Source organism: Pelmatolapia mariae, linkage group LG10_11 (genome assembly GCF_036321145.2).
Source record: "Pelmatolapia mariae isolate MD_Pm_ZW linkage group LG10_11, Pm_UMD_F_2, whole genome shotgun sequence".
Classification (NCBI taxonomy): Eukaryota; Metazoa; Chordata; class Actinopteri; order Cichliformes; family Cichlidae; genus Pelmatolapia; species Pelmatolapia mariae.
Genome location: NC_086236.1, coordinates 41,066,898 through 41,080,376, shown reverse-complemented (window position 1 = coordinate 41,080,376; position 13,479 = coordinate 41,066,898). Strand labels below are relative to the sequence as shown.

The window sequence follows — 13,479 nt, the reverse complement described above, 5'->3', positions numbered from 1 at the left end:
ATTGCACCTAATCATGGGTCCAAATTGAATAGAAAAAAAAAGAAAAGAAATAAATTACATTTAACGAATATAGCTCCATAAATCAATGAAAAGCATTTGCTTTTTTGTGGTTTCCACTGGTTACTCTGGTTGGCAGTCAGGTCAAGGTCACGCTCTGCATGTCTCCTCTGTATAAAACTGCCTGTTTGTTCAGTCGGGCTGGTTCCACTGCTGATTAGGAGGCCACTGTGGCTGATAGTGTGAGGTGGCAGCAGGACGACTCCTCGTCCTGGAAACTTCAATGATTCAGCTGAAATGCACCGAGGCAGCTATTTTAAAGGCGACTCTAACATTCGGAATTATCCATATTTTTCCAAAGATAATGATAAAAAGGCAGTTATTTTAATTAGAGTCTCTTATTTTTATGCTAAGGTCTTATAAATTGTGTTTTATATATAAAAAAAGACATAATAACACAGTAAAAAACGACCATTATTTCCTAACATGTCTATAAAAATGCTCATTTATTTTCATATATGGATAAACTGTTTTTCAATTACTCTGTGATAAGAAATGTAATTACTGACTAAATGGGTTTTTGGAGAATTTTTTTCATGAATGAATGAAGCAACATATTCATAAAGTTCATCACAGTCAGTAGGAGGTGGTTGGGGTGTATGATAGCCATACTAAGTGCTGACTAATTTATGTCCAGCAAAGCATCTTTTAAGAATAAAGATAAATAATAACCTTGTATTTTTATTTTTTTTTATTTTTTAAATAATATTTTCTCACATTAAAACAACTTTTTATCATATGTTCTACCCTCTGAAGTCTAAGTCATCATTTGTAATGATTCACAGGCACACATATTATAATCTACTTGCTCCAGTGCTTTTGGAGCAAGTCGGTTTTGCCTTGCTCCAAAAGCATTAAACCTCAATTAACCAGACATCGACTGCCTTACTGCACGCTGACGTCTTTTACTTTTTAGAATTTTGATATTATTCTGCTACTTTCACTTGTGGTGGAGTAGTTTATTACTTGTACCTGCTGGCAGACATAAATCCAGTTAAATTCTTTTCTGTCAACACACCCTGATGTCTACAGTGACAAAATATGATGAATAGGCTCTGGCTCTTTACACACAATGTGAGCTACATAATGCAGTGTTGGTCAGTTCTAACATGTACACTACGAAAATGATTTCTGCCAGCCGGCTGAGCTTCACGTCAAGCTGTCCTCTGGCGTAGCTGTGTGTCCGCTGTGACAGACCACTTTCATAAAGTCTCTGCCTGTCAGTCCATTCAGCAAATCCTGCCCCACTGGAACTACTCTCCTTCCTCTCGCTCTGTTTTCTTTCTCTCTCACACACACAGATCCCTGGGGAGCTTGGCAGACATCCTACTCAGTTAACTAGAGGGATAAAGCAAACTGTCGGCACAGCTCTTGAGTAACGCCATAGCAACCTTTTCTCTCCTCCGAATAATCCCACACTTTCACTCTTATCCCTGAAAGTTCTTCCTTTGCTCGAAAAATCGACACTAAACACACAACAAACTTGCTCATAAAGACCAGGAGATAATGCTCTTGTGTCTGAGAATGTTTTAATTAGTTTTGAGTTCTGGGTTGGATTCAATCAGATAATCCTGCCTCTGCTCGCGTGCACCTGCTTCGTGGCTGTGAGTCACTGTATTCAATTTGCATTTGCACTCTTCGAAGCATGGAACAAATTACATAATTGCTTAAATGCTTGAATGTATTTTTTTTTCTTTTCCTTTCTCTTTTTTGTTACACAACTGGCACATCCAACTCCTTGCACGATTAATCATTTTCATCCCTGACTTCATTTTTCTTCCATCATTTTCACATTAGGATTAATATGACAAAAGCTGTCTCCTTCACCTGGCTCAATCAGCTAAGCTATATTTCAGCCTTATTACAGATCTTATCATTTAATGTGGCCTGGAAATGACTCCAGCCACGGTGCAGCCTAAAGGTAGTTACCTCCCATTTTAAATTGCTCTGCGGGAAGGATTATAAAAGTGACACACATTCTGGGATGCTGGGCCTCAGAGTTCACACTGGAGCTAATTAGGGAAAGCAACAATTTAATCTGTGATTCGCTACCACAGGCTCTTGCAGATGACAACTCAATTTGGTGCCCTGTACACAGAGAGGAGAGAACCAGATGTGAACATTTCTCACATGTGTGTGTGCAAAGAGTGCTTGTCTTCCATTCCTTTCTATCCCTCCTAACCTTCCCTCACCCTCCCTTTCTTCACCTCTGTCTCATAGCTTCCTTCCTGTCTCTTTCTGTTCCCGTCTTTCTAATTGTGGATGCCAGCTGCTTCAGAGCTTCTGCTGCTGCTGCTGTGGTGCCACGCCTGCCAAGTATCCAGCCCAGAGTCCCTCTCTCTTTTCTCCCCCTCTCTGCAGCTGCAACACAATAGCTCCCCCATCATGAAATTATCAGTGGCTCCACGGCCTCGCCTTGCGATACCGTGACACACCACTTTGTTGCATTGTGCCTCTTACTTGCAGGCACAGATGGTGGTATAGTTGGTGTTCTCTGTCAGAGTGCTGACACACGGTTCCTAAAAAGGAAAAGAAAAACAGCAGGGAGAGGGATGAGAGTGACAGTAAACACTGGTTAGAGCTGTCCTCTTAAAGCAAAAGGTAGGAGTCCCTCAGGTAGTCCAGCATCCTCCCACATCCCAAAGACATCCACATTAGGCTAACTGGTGATTCTAAATCAAGTTCTGTACAGCCTACAGACTTTTAAGTGGACGCTAAGACTAGAGCAGTATATAAATACAAAGTCCGGTTCCATTTCCACACACATAAGATGCTTTAAAATTAATTTCATTAAACAGGATGCAGCAGGGTTTAGATTAAAGGTTGCTCATCATACCAAAAAGGCACTAATATAGGTGACATATCAAAACATTAAGGCAGCAAAGCTCAAGAAAAGATAAAAACATACCAGATTTTTCCAGTTAAATAAAGCTAATACTGCCGTTCAGCTTTTCTTTACAGCCATCTACATATATATTTAAACATTTTAGAACACTATATTTATTTAAGTCCACAGTATGCTTATAATTTGCAGAATTTGGAACTGTTTGCATTTTATCTTATAAAATTAATTCTGTTGAAGCATATATATTTCACATCTTGTTATCCAGTATATTTCCATTTCTTTTGTTTCCAGTGTTAAAATAGTAAAATATTCCAGGTCTTTTACATTATCTTAATCTCTTTGTGCTATGCTGTATAGAAACAGCCCTGCTGCTGAGCTATTTTCCTAACTTAAACCAAAATAGTGTCCTCCTTCAGTGTAGCTCTGTAAATTATATTTGAACTGAGAGAACAATCAGTATAATACCCACATCAGTTAAATTAATTTTTTTAGAGATGGCAAAGGCATTAATATAAATACAATGTGGTGTACAAATTTAACAACTAAAGATTTGACATGTTTTTATATGTGAGCTCTCTGGCACAAAACGGAAAAAGATATATTTGTTAGTTGGTTTTGGTTCTTTTCTTGGGATTTGTAGGCACAAAGAAAAAAATCTCAGAGTTTTCAGAGTGCATAGTGTGCACATGTACCTACATTTGAGCATGTGTGTTCCTGTAGCATCCTCTAAACCACAGAGACTTTGATAGCAGCCCATGCAGAGCAATAGACACAGACCAATGGCTTCCTCTAATGAGCAGACTGTTGTTGGTCTGCCGTGGGGACCCTGCTTCAGGGCTGGCACACATTGCAAGATTTTATGAACTAATTAAGCACTAAAAGTTGCCTTCTTTGACAAGAAAGTCCAGATTTTTATGCAAGTCAAAGAAAATTACTGGGGGATGGGAAAAAAAATCGGAATTTTCATTCCTATGTTTCATTTGCATATGCAGTCATAGAGTCTGGTAAGGCCTGGTTCAAGTTTAGACATCTACCAGCACAGAAAGAGACAGTCTGCTGTTGATAGGCGTTAATTAATCTTCCTGAAGCTCTGCCACTGTCCTGATATGACCTGGAGATACTGCCACATTTACTTTGGAGAGAAAATGAAGGGTTAGGTAAGTATTAAAACCAAACAGCTGCTTAAATTTTAGCATGTATAGCTAATTTTGCTCCATAAAACAGCTTTCTTATGTTTAACTGACTGTTTTAAACAAAGCTCACAGGTGGATGCAAACACAAGTTACCCCTCTATGGGGATTCACCTCTTCTAATTCCAGTCACTGCATTAGGTTTGTCGTGTGAGTGGCAGTTTTGATGGAATTATCAAGAGTGTGTGTTTATGCTTTGTGTAGTCTTTGTGATGCCTTAAGTGCAACATTCAGAGTTTAATTCTTTATGGTTTTAAATGGTCACTTTTTTCTAATTAGCTAAACATAAAGTAATGAAACCTTTCTGACCTTGAAAACTGATTCTGACTCGAGGAAAAACAAATATCATAAAGTTCAGCATAACACCAAGCACGCTTTGTGTTGGTGTTTTTCAGAGCATTTACATTAATGCTCTTTCCAGGTGTTTCCCACATCAATGTTAAGAGCTCCTTTGCGCTAATGATCTGCAGCACTGAAAGCATTTTAAACACAGTTTAAATTAACAGAAAAGAGAAGATAAGGATGCTGAAAATGAACCGCCAGGAAACAGACACATCCACTGGGAGAGGCTAAAAAACAATATATAGTTTTGCTTAATGCCTGGGGTTTTTTCCCCCCAAGATTCTCTGCAGATATATTTGTGAATAAAAGCTGAATCACCTTCCCCAAATTCTGGAGCATGAATGTTGTAAAATTAGCTGCGATGTCACAAAATCCTGCTTGCAGATCCACGTGTCAAACTCGAAGTTGAGCTGAGCACAGAGGAACGTTCCCTTCTTCAGCAGATGAAGAGGTGGAAACAGCCCTCTGGTGTCAAACTCTACAACATCATAGTGACAAAAACATATTTTTGGTGAGTGTCAAAAGGAATTTCCTCTGAGATCAGGCTCTGTCACTACATGTTGAACATGCGGTACCAGTCACTCAAACCGGGGATTGTTCCAAATTCCTCGATCCTATTAGATGACGCATGTCAGGAAGTCACATTTTGCATTTCCTGAGCTGTAAATGCAGCTCAATCTGCAGATCAGCTACATTTTTCTGTGACTCACGAGAAGACTGCAACTTTAACTGTGCAGCTCCTTTCAAGCAGCAGTGGAGTTCACCTCCACGTTTCCCTCCTCGCTCTGGGAATCTGGAAAGACGTTAGATTGGCAGGTCGGGCTGCTGTCAGTATCTGTCTCCGTCACCTGTCCTGCTCGGCAGCCAGCTGCTCCGCCTGTGATAAGACTGGAGTTTATTCTGAGGCTGAAAATACCGGACTCAGTCTGGCTGCGTGCCGATCGCCTAGCCTCTCTGTCTTCTCACAAACCAGATCACAGGTTTCTCACTGTCGTTCAATCGGCCGTGATGAGGGTGAACGAGCTTGTTTGTAAATTCTTGTGGTTTTTTTTCTGGTAATTTTTTTGAATCCATAGCTGAGAAACAGTTTTGTTTCTACACTCTCATCCTGTCACTAAAGTTGAATAATGGATTTGATTCACAGTTAAATCTTAAAATAGGAAAACATCTGCTTGAGCAATGAACAGGCCTTTAAGCTGGAATCAAAAGATTCTGGTTATGCTTTAAACTGACATATTTATAAAAAAGAATGCGACTTAATGAATGACTGGGTGAATGCAGAATTCCTGCTGCTCTCCTCATTTCTCACAAGTGTCAGCTACCTTCAGCTCCTCGTTCTCCTCCTCCTCCTTCTGAAATGAATGATGTTAAATCAATGATGCCAATGTCAGCCACTGCCTGCATGACTGATCTGAATAAAATGGGCAAGGATCCATTAGGAAACAAAAAGCTTGCTTTTATCCAGCAGGCACTCTCTGTTTCTCCTCTCCATCTTCTGTCTTCCCCACACTCCCCTCTGCGTAATGCAACGTAAGCACAGCTGTCTAAAAGCAGCATGAAGGATGGACGTCTCTTACAGGAGCTGAGGGAAGAAGGAAGGAGGTGGGGAAGGCTTGGACTCTTTACCTCTTCAAAGACTATCAGAAGTAACACTTGAAGCTCTTTTCTCAACTGAGTGGTATTGAGGTTAGTGAGGGTGCTCTCTGCCTTTGCAGCTAACCTGCAAACTGTTCTGATGGTTGTCAAACCACATCTTAACTGATACATACGAAGGTGTCACAACTCGTTATTAAAGATACAGAGTTATTGTCTCTGTTGTCTTGTCTTTACAGGGGAAAGAGTTAAGCCCAAACCTTTAATAACAACTTTGATGATAACATGAACCTATGCGGTATTTTTAATAACCAAAGCTTTAATTGTCCTATTAGACCATGGGAAATCTTTCCCTAAAGTTAAGTTCAGTCAGGACCACCCATCTGTCGAAGGCAGGTTGTTATTTCTATTCTGGGACCCCCGCCCCCATCCTTCCATGGAAAGCATAAGGCAGAGAGTGCAGCAGATAGACCCCAGCACACAACAGGACTGTCCTTAATTATTCTGATTAAGTCAGGTGCAGCAGAAAGGGAGGAGCTGGGTTGCAAAGTGGTATGCAAACACCTGCTGTAGCAGTGGACAGACTGAGGGAGCTTAAATAAAACAGCCACTAGGAGATTTATTAGTAGGATGTCAGTCAGTAGTATTGCATTGTGGGCTGGTACTGAGATCTGTCAGGACAGTGGTGAAGCTTGACTTCTTGGCCCGCCTGACCTAAAGCTCTGTCAAGGGCTGGAAATTTCAAAGCCTGGGATTCAGACCATAAAACCGAAGTTAGTTACATTCAGTAAAATGTTTAAATGCAAAACAATTCAGGAATATTCAATATAAAAATGAAAACCACAGAGGGGCTGCCAGCCTTGCAGAAGAGAGGCACCAAGAGGGTTTTGTCCTGTACTCAGTGCAGTCAGTGACCACCTCAGGCAGACAGCTGAGGCTTGATACAGAGAGAGATAGAGCAAAGAGATTATTAGGAAGTTTTTCAAATTAGCTTGACGGTATTAATCTGATGCTTGCATATGCATATGTATATGTATTATTCAGTCAATTACAATACCTCCAATACCACCTTTACAAAATTAATTGTCAAGCCTTTGGGCCGCTTTGCAAAATTAATTATTTTACTTTTTACACTTGAAGAAGATTTTCAGCTGCTTCTGATTAAGTGTGTTTTCAGTGCATAGGGGAACCGCCACCCTCTCTACTTTTAAAATTAGCCTTAAAACTTTCTTTTGATAAGGAATATAGTGTGGGCTGGATCATGTGACCCTGAATGCTCCCTTAGTTACGTTGCAATAGGCCTAGGCTGCTGGGGGCTTCCAATGATGCACTGAGTGTTTATTCTTCATTCACTACGTGTCTATACACATGCAGTTAATCATTAGTTATCAGTAGTCTCTGGCTCTTTTACATAGCGTGTCTTTAATAATAATAATAATAAATTTTATTTATGAGCGCCTTTCAAGTCACCCAAGGACACTTTACAATAGGAAGACACATAGTAAAACAATGGTAAAATAAGAACAATAAAACAAAGCACAAGATAAAATTAACAAACAGTGGATTCACAGTGAATATGCAGATTTGAACAGATGAGTTTTGAGTTGGGATTTAAACTGGGGGAGAGAACCAATGTTTCTTATTTCTGGGGGTAGGCAGTTCCACAGCCTGGGAGCAGAGCAGCTGAAAGCTCTGCTTCCCATGGTGGTGAGGCGGAAGGAAGGTACAGCAAGCTGGATAGAAGAGGAAGATCGAAGTGAACGGGCAGAGCAGGTAGTGGTTAACAGGTCAGAAAGGTAAGGAGGAGCGAGGCTATGAATGGCCTTGAAGGTGAGCAGAAGAAGTTTGAATATTATCCGGAAATTCACAGGGAGCCAGTGAAGTTCCTGAAGAACAGGGGTGATGTGCTGGTAGGAGGGGGTTCTGGTGATAATGCGAGCAGCAGAGTTCTGAACCAGTTGAAGCTTATGGAGGGATTTTTGGGGGAGACCATGCAGAAGAGAGTTGCAATAGTCAATACGGGATGTAACAAGACTGTGGACAAGAATGGACGTAGACTGGGTGGAAAGAGAAGGAAGTAATCTGTTAATATTGCGTAGATGGAAGTAGGCAGAACGGGTGAGATTATTGATGTGAGATTTGTAGGAAAGTGAACTGTCTAGGATGACACCAAGGCTCTTAACCTGAGGAGAAGGGAAAACTGTGGAGTTATCGATGGTGAGTGAGAAATGGTTCGCCTTTAAAAGGTTGGATTTGGTGCCAATAAGGAGGATCTCAGTTTTATCCTCATTGAGCTTTAAAAAATTAGAGTTAAACCAGGATTTTAGCTCAGATAGACATTCTGAAAGGGAGGAAGGTGGGAGGGAGGAGTCAGGTCTGCAAGAGAGGTATAACTGGGTGTCATCAGCAAAACAGTGAAACTGGAGATCAAATTTGCGGAAAATGGTACCTAGAGGGAGGATGTGTATTATGAAGAGAAGAGGGCCTAAGACTGAGCCTTGGGGTACACCAGAGGTGACGGGGAATAGACGAGAGCGGAATGATCTTAGTTGAATAAACTGGGAACGGTCGAGGAGATATGATTGAAACCAGGCGAGGGGTGTGTCAGAGATGCCGAGAGCAGAAAGTCTGCTTAGAAGTACAGAGTGAGAAATGGTGTCGAAGGCTGAGCTCAGATCTAAAAGGACGAGAATAGTGAGAAGACCAGAGTCAGCTCCGATTAGAAGATCGTTAGTGACTTTAAGTAAAGCAGTTTCTGTACTGTGACATGAGCGAAAACCAGATTGAAATCTCTCGTAGATGTTATTATTAACCAGGTGTAAATGAAGTTGAGCTGCAACTTGTCCTGTCCTTCCTCCCATCACCCCCAACAGATCGTGGCAGAAGGCAACCCGTCGTGAGCCTTGTTCTGGTGGCGGTTTCTTCCTGTTTAAGGGGAGTTTTTCCTTCCCACCATTTCCAGGGGATTTAATTGTTTCATCACTAGAGTTATCTCTCAGATATTTAAGGTCTTAACCTGTCTTAACCAGTAAATTACCTTGGCATTGTTGTCATAAACAGATATTTTTTTAAGACTGCAGTGAATAGCAAATTTTACACCAGGTGGAGGCATAGTGTGCTGCCACAAAAGCCATGATAGAAAAGCTTAATAGAAAATGTGAAGAAAAAAATATTAGATATATAAAACTAAAGCTGTTTAGATATCTTTACTTTACATATTAGATATGTAAAGTAAAGAAAACTGTTAAAGAAATGTTCCCATTCTAACCATCAACCCCCCAGCAAAACATAATAAGACATGAAAGTCAAAATGATTAAGAAGGTCTAAACATTTAATATTCAAGGATTAAATAAAGCAATGATAAACACCAACAGCCAAGAACAGAAGAAGAGTGAAACAGATGTCTCTTTCACAGCAGCATCCTTTTTGGAATTTTTTTATTCCTTGCATTAGAGCAAGTCACCTTTGAGAGGAACCGGACAAGAGGCTGAGTGGCAGCTCTGTTTGCTGCTCTCTTAATGCATCTGTTGTTTCAATTCTTAGCAGATGTCAAAATATTAGAAGTTCCTAATATTACAACGAAGTATTGGTTTAACACTGAATCATTCACTACAGGGAAACCTCCACCACCCTCACTTTCTGCCTCTGTACAGCACACTAACAGCATTGGCACTGAAGTCTCTGCAACTGTACACACACTGATGTGTACGGACAAATACATATGAGCCTTTTCTGACAAAGTGCACTGCGATCCACTTTTTCACAAGCTCTGTGCAGCCGTATGTGTGACTCGGTCCAAATGAGAGAGGAGAACTGGTGATGTAAAGGCTGCTGAGAGAGTTGGGTGGAAAAGCTTAAAATCATTCTGGACAGTCAGAGAAGGAAAGAGTTCTGGAGTCATGCACTTGGATGTTTTAAAGGAAAAGGAAAGATTCTGTGAGCTGTGGTAAAATATGAAAGGTTTTCGGACTTGCTGGAACATCAAACAAAACAGAAATCAATGGAAGCTTTTAAAAAAGTCATTTCCCAAAATCTTCAAACTGAAATGCTAGACCTTATTTTCTAAACTGTGTTTCCTCCAATAGCGTTCTGTGACTGAACTGTGACTGAGCTTCCCCCTCTATTTCCACACGCACACACACACAGCTTTCTCCAGCTCCTAATCCCTCAGGCTAGTTTTGATTGTTACTTAAATCTTTGTGTTCCTTCCCTCTGAAAAGAAAAAAAAATCCCCCCACATTTTGCACTTCTTTTCCTCCTTCCTCACTCAAGTGTTTCTATCCATTATGCGCAGTGACATTCTTTGTCTGAAGGACACTGGCGTTGAGCCAAGAGGCTTCCGCTGGGCTGGCCGAGGCGTTTAATTGAAACCGTAAAAGAACTTTCTTTTGGCACAAAAGCCCTTATGTGTGCTTTGTCACAATTAGATTGACCAGAAAGGCCAGCAGACCTGATAAAAAGGGATTAGAAGAAATGCATTGCTGGGATATTATGTTCAGTGTGACATGGCCACTTGTGGAAGAATTAGTGCAGGCCTGACCCGTCCTGGATTAGTCAGGCAAAAGGACAAACCTGTGATTAATGGAGTGGTCAGAGGCTACACTTACAACCCAGTTTCACAACACAACAATGTGGACACTGGTCCTACTGCACACCTCCCATGGTATTGTAAACTGTCCCTCTCGACTGCTGTCCAGGACAGCACCTCAGAACAGCAGGGTGCAACTTCATCCTGTGAGGTTGCCTGCTGTGAGGGTGCAGAGTTTGGCCTAAAGGGGGCGACACCACACAGGATCTGGGACTGGACTTCTGCTTCTGGAAAACTTTTATGCTCTTGTTACTTTATTGATTTTTAACTGAAGCTGGTGATTTACTTCAAACTCCACAGAGCCCAAGAAATATGCCTCAGCAGCACAGTGGTATGATCAACATCATTATTAGAATGATAAGGGAGGAGCTGCCTGCACCAGTTTTATGATGCTTTTTAAATTGGACTGAGTCAGGTTGCCAGGAAAATCTGTTACGTCAAACAGCCCAGTGTAGTCAGCCCCAGTCAGCAGGGCCCAAACCGGTGGAGTGAGGTGCCCCCACCCCCAGACCAAAATATGATTTATGCCAACATGGGTGTTCCAGGAAAAGATCAGATTTGACCATCCTCAATAAATCGCATTGTTCTATTAGAATAACATATAATATGGATAAATAAAAAATATAGATGCAGTGCCCAGGTCCACAGTTACCACACACTGATGGTGACCTAGGCTAATATAATACATTATAATACAACAGCATGTTCTATACTTTGTTATTATTTTGCCACATTATTTTATTATGACTTTTTTTACATGCATTACAATAACAAATTGTTATCTTTTAAATATATAACAATTAGAATACAAAAACACACATTTCTGAACAGCTATAATTATCATAACAAAGTAAACTTGATATTTATTCCTAAACAGAGAAACAAATTTTCTAAACAATGAAACACATATTTGTAAAATTGATATTTGTTTATTTAATGCATGTCCAACACGTTCTCACTCCCAAAGTGTAACATTTTAGGCTAGGTGACAAATCGTCGGTATATTTGGGTTTTTCACCTGCCGCTTGTTGGTCAAGGTAAATAAAGTAATAACCAAAACATTTTTTACAATGATTGGGCTTTGAGCGTGATTTTAAAACTTTGGTACAGTATTTTGTAAAAGTTTATAGTACCAGGAAATGTGGAGGTTTTGATCAGGTCCTAGGTGCCGTAAAGATTTCATTTAGCTCACATCTTGTTATAAATGTTAGTCCGCTCCAAGAATAAAGGCAACCCGTCTGTTAGGACAGCCAGAGGTTTAAATGACAGTATAGGGGGAAACAATGATTTTAAGAATTCACATTTATGTTAGCACAATAAACTGATACACTTCAGTTAATGTAGCAGCAAGAAAATCAGAGCACTTTTTAAATAAGAAACTCTCTCAAGTTGACAGATAAAGCAAGACACACAGTTTAATTGAGTGAACACCATCATGAGGACAGATACTTCCTTCTACAGTATGAAGCCTCTGGGTCTCTGTCCGTCCCAGCAGGGTTAGATTGGGGTGAAGTGCCTACTTAGGCAAAATATTTTGGGTAACTGCCAAAGTGCCCAAGTGCCGTTTAAGATGGCAAGCATTTGGATTTTTAACAGAGCTCTGTGGGAGAGCTGACTAAAGGCATCCCATTAATAACAGAAATATCACATGACACATCCCAGATCTGACTAGCTGCTGCCATAAATAAGAAGAATCAAGCACACAGTTATAAAAGAGGAACAAAAGAGCCTGGCACAGCATGACAGACCCACCAAACACCCACATTTTAGTGGTCAGGAGTTCAGGTTTTTCCCTTTGATGCCCGAATGGCTGAACTTTGATTAACAGTAATATTTTTATGTTTTGGATTTTGATACCAAAGTATCAGGACACAAATTGGATGGCATTCTTCATATTTCATAGACTGACAAATTCTATCTAACTCTATTTTGCTCCTGACTCTTAAACGTCATGACTCTTTAGGACCCGGTCATTGCACAATTGCACAAAGCCTGTACACAATTCTGTTAACAATTCCAACAAACAGACATACCGGGAAACTGATTTTCCTAACATGCCCTGTTATACTGAAGCCCTGCATGCAGATCATTTTACTGTAAACCTACTTTACAGTGACATTACTCTGAGCTTCGGTACACAGCGGGCCGCTTCAAGGTGGATTAAGGCTTGCCGCTGTGAAACCAAAGTTATTCTCAGCTCCATCATGGCCCTAACCTCAATTCCAAAGCACTTTAAAAATAGGCAATAAATAGAGCACTGTTACATCCAAGGACCCTGCTTTGCATTTCACTTTGCAGTCACACACTTTTTTTTTTTTGGCTAAAGATGTGTTTATGTAGCTGAGTCCTGTGTGATGTTTAAGGCTGTCCTTGGGTCACAACCTACTTATTCAACTTTAATTCTCAAACACTACATTTGCATTGAAAGCTAATCCTCCAGCATGAAATTAATGTTCCTGTTTCTGCCTCATTATCTGCAGGTTAAGTTGTGGTGTGTGCAAGCTGCCAGCATCAGATCATCGTCCTCAAAGTGTGGGGGCAAGAAGGAAAGATGTTGGGTGCCCCCCCGGTGGAGACTGTGTACTGTGTGCAAAGTGCTCCCTGCTCTCCTTTCAGTGTTTGTTAGTTAATCACCATCTGCTGCTGCTGCAGTTAGTTGTATAGCAAGAGTGGAGAGGAAAGGTGAGTATTCTCAGTCAACCAACTTCTCATGCAAATAAATGGTTTTAATGGCTCCACAGTGTGATGAACAAAAAAGCTTCAAAAATACTGGTTGACAGTTTGACTTGGTCCTGTCACTGAAGATAAGCTTCCATTAGCTACCACAGCACTGATGGGTGGGGAGGGTCAGCTGGTGTTGTGA

At 40.7% G+C, this 13,479-nt stretch overlaps 1 long non-coding RNA gene across 1 annotated transcript in view; it reads left to right on the top strand.

Annotated features, from left to right (window-relative positions):
- LOC134637057 (uncharacterized) overlaps nucleotides 1-13,479 on the top strand; it is a 28,455-nt gene that overhangs the window by 11,515 nt on the left and 3,461 nt on the right. The window contains exon 3 of the long non-coding RNA XR_010095060.1: nucleotides 13,097-13,298. This is a non-coding gene — a long non-coding RNA (uncharacterized LOC134637057). The remainder of the gene's footprint in view (nucleotides 1-13,096; nucleotides 13,299-13,479) is intronic.